Raw genomic sequence first — 3,621 nt, forward strand, 5'->3', positions numbered from 1 at the left:
GGTGACTTCCGTGGTCGTATCAAGGTAGACAGGAAGTTCCTAGGTTACAAAGTTGGGCTCTGGGACTGGAGTGGACTCATGGACTGAGGTGGACTCTGGAGTAGACTCATGGGTTTAAGCAGGCTCTGGAGCGAACTTATGTGTTGGAGTGGGCTCTGGAATAAACTCTTGGGCTGGAGCAGGCTCTGGAGTAGACTCTTAAACTAAACCACAGAGCACAGCCCAAACACACCAGATGGTCATCGCCATAACGTGTAGTGCAGTTGTAAGTGCAACCACCTCTGAAACCCCCAGATTAATCTCATAGTAGAGATCCCGGCTGCTCGCACTGACATCAACGAGTGTGTCTTTAAGACTTGAAGCTTAAGTCTCAAATTTGGGGTTGCCGTAATGACTTAATGTGAAACATTCATAACGACTGGAAATACTGACATGGTGTCCATGACGGCTGAAGGCACCCTTTATGGCTGGAGACTCTGGCATATTGATTACATTTAATGTTACATTTTACATTTACATTTACATTTACATTTTACAGAGAATGATTTGGGATATTTTACAGTTTTTGTTTGGCAGACGCTTCTGCCAGTCATTGACCATTTCTTTTTTAACAATCTTTAACCGTTATTTTCATTAATTCACAAATGTTTGGCATCCTGTGCTGCCATGCATTTCAGTGTTTTTTTTTTTTTTAGTTTTTTTTTTCTTTCAGTGTATAGTAGCCAAAAAAGTATTTAAAGTGAAACAGATTTATTGTTGTAGATTAATAGTGTGGGCCCTGTGTGGGCCTAGTGAGGGCTTCCTGGAAGTGGCAGCCCTAAGTTTACTTTTTTTTTTTTTTTCATTTTAAGTACTATGTTCCTGTACTATGTACCTTTAACTGTACTTTAACTTTTTCCATTTAAAAACCATTTTATTCTAGCTTCATGGGTACAATTTCATTAAAAAAAAGCAACATTTTTAATAAAAAGCTGAGATTAGGCGTTGCTCAATACCAAGGATGTGAAGTTTGTGTGTACCTGGTAGTTCAGACACATGAGGACGGGATGACGCAAGTCCGGTGATTCTGCAAATGGTACAGCAACCTTCTTGACAGCCCCACTCAACTCACTCTGGCTACTCCGGTTTTCTCTGTATGTGTATTTTAGTCAACAATAAAATGAAATATGTTATAAAACACCACTCTGCCTCTTCTCATTTTCATTTAAAAGGTTTTAAACGTATTAATAGTCACACAAATGTGGTTCAGGCAACACGTTCATTGATTATCTTCGCTGCATGTATATTTAAATACCAAAACGAAATATAAAACACAACCCTGCCACTTTTCGTTTACATTTTAAAAATATTAAACACAAATATGTGGTTCAGGCAATATACTCTGATTATCTTACCAGGACAGAGCTAGAACAGGTAAGGATCTTGAACGATGGATAGTTTGGCTTGAACTTTGCTGAATTTTGTATTGAAGCTGGTTTTAGTCTAAGTTGTGGCTTGCTGTGTATGGCCCAGATGTGGCCCATATGACCTTTGCAGCTCCCATAACTGAGCCATATGTGCTATAGTTGGCCCTGTTGAGGCCTGAATATGTATTCTATTGCCAGCCGCACTCAGGTTGAGTCATCACCATCATTCCATGCGCTATGTGGGTCAGAAGAATGTGGGGCCACAACTGGGCGAGATGTCATCAGCTATCTGAGTAATAGTCGTTTCTGGTGCAGGTGATGTAGAGATGAAGCAGACAAGACGTATGGGAACCAGGATGATGAGACTGAGTACAGGTGAGTCTGTTTGTCCAGTGATGAGACCTGTCTGTTTGTCCAGAGTAATCAAAGCTGGAAGAAAACAAAACTAGAAGTATTTTGCATTTCATGGAGAGAGAGAATGATTGAGTACAAAAAGGCCTTAAAATTTTATATAATGTTTATATATTGTTTTAATGATAGTTGGCCAATCGTCAACCTATCCAAAGGATCTACTCAATGCAGTAACCCCAAAAACTCAAGACATACAAAAACCATTTTAAATCCCAAAATAAGAGAACTTTAAACACTAACAGATCTCCTCCTATACTGATATTGAGAAAAACACATGAAATAACACTTAATTTTAACATTTACTCTTAACAGTCAAAAGCAAAGCATGCTGGGAACTAGAAATCTGCTGTAACTCATTCCGTGAGTTGTGTGCATTTGTGTGTACATTACATTCACATACATTGTTAAACCTTGCTATAAAAAACGACCAAATTCTGACAGTTACAAACCATTTCCATTAAAACAGAAATATACTGTAGAAAACAATGCATTCTGGGTAATATTTGTCATTTTCGAGAAAATACAGGAATATACTGTGAGTTAACATCGACACTCAGAGGCTGTTAGGCTGTAACATTGACCCTCATTCACTATTCCCTAGTTCACTTGACAGAGTTAATAAAAAGAAGTGAGTGAATTCAGACACTGATGAACACCTGATAAGCAGAATCACTGAAGGAAAGAGAAGCAAGACCAGAAAAAAGAGAAGAGAATCACTAATGCTGACTTCAGTCATACTGAGTGTGAAACCAGTTTACAAACCAGTTTAACTTTTTTTTTTTTTTTTTTCATACATGTACAGAAGTTCTTGATTAGAATTAACAGATTTGGATGTTGATGTTATATTTAAAATAAGTTTGTAGTCACCATCCTGGTGACCAGTGTTTGCTTTAGTTGGGCTCTTGACTCTTTAACGTTAGTTTTGTTTAGCTGCTGTAACAAATGTTTATAAAGCACATTTGTTATGGCAAGAGGAAGTTGATCAGGTGTTTTTGGCTTTTGGGATGATGCTGTAATTTATTAGGCTATTTTACTGTAAAAAAAAAAAAAAGACTGGTAAGGTGTAACAGTGTATAGTAGGTATGAGAGTGTATACATGTATGTAGCCTGATAAAACTATGTATATAGTAAATGTCTTCATTTCTAAATATTTTTAGATTTATAAATATATAGTCATACATGGTCAATGCACATTACAGTATATTGGGAAAAAATATGCACTACAGTTTCCCATATATGGAAATATAATATTTTGCAGTATATTCCCATAGTTTCACATCATTATGACTTACAGAATCATATTTTACTTTACTTACATTGCTTACTAATTGGTCGCATTTTAATTTTTTTTTTTTTTTTTTTTTTTTTTAACAATCAACTGTGGCAGAAAAAGCTTTCCTTACAAACTGAACACATAGTCCAGTGTATTAGCGCGGCGCCCATGAAACAAATGGGTGTTTGTTATCTCAAGACAGAACGCAACGTCATCGCGCTTGGGCAGTTTAAAGAGGCTCTCCGAAAGCCAGCGGAGTTTCACATGTGTTTTAATAAACCGGTTCTTTAACGGCTGTTGAATATACTATTGCAGCAGTTGCATATACTAATATACTATTGCAACTTTCAGTTTCGTTTATAGTAAGGGTATTCCCTACTGACAGTGAGCTTTGTATGTGGATTTCGATCACATAGTTTAAGTGTCGGAAAAATCTCTGCGCGGTGGCATTTTAAGAGTGATAACGTGCGTCTCTTTCTGATCTGCCTCGGATATTAGTTATTAATGTGTGAATGTGTTCTCAGCTATAAG

The sequence above is a fragment of the Chanodichthys erythropterus genome, chromosome 17 (genome assembly GCF_024489055.1).
Source record: "Chanodichthys erythropterus isolate Z2021 chromosome 17, ASM2448905v1, whole genome shotgun sequence".
Classification (NCBI taxonomy): Eukaryota; Metazoa; Chordata; class Actinopteri; order Cypriniformes; family Xenocyprididae; genus Chanodichthys; species Chanodichthys erythropterus.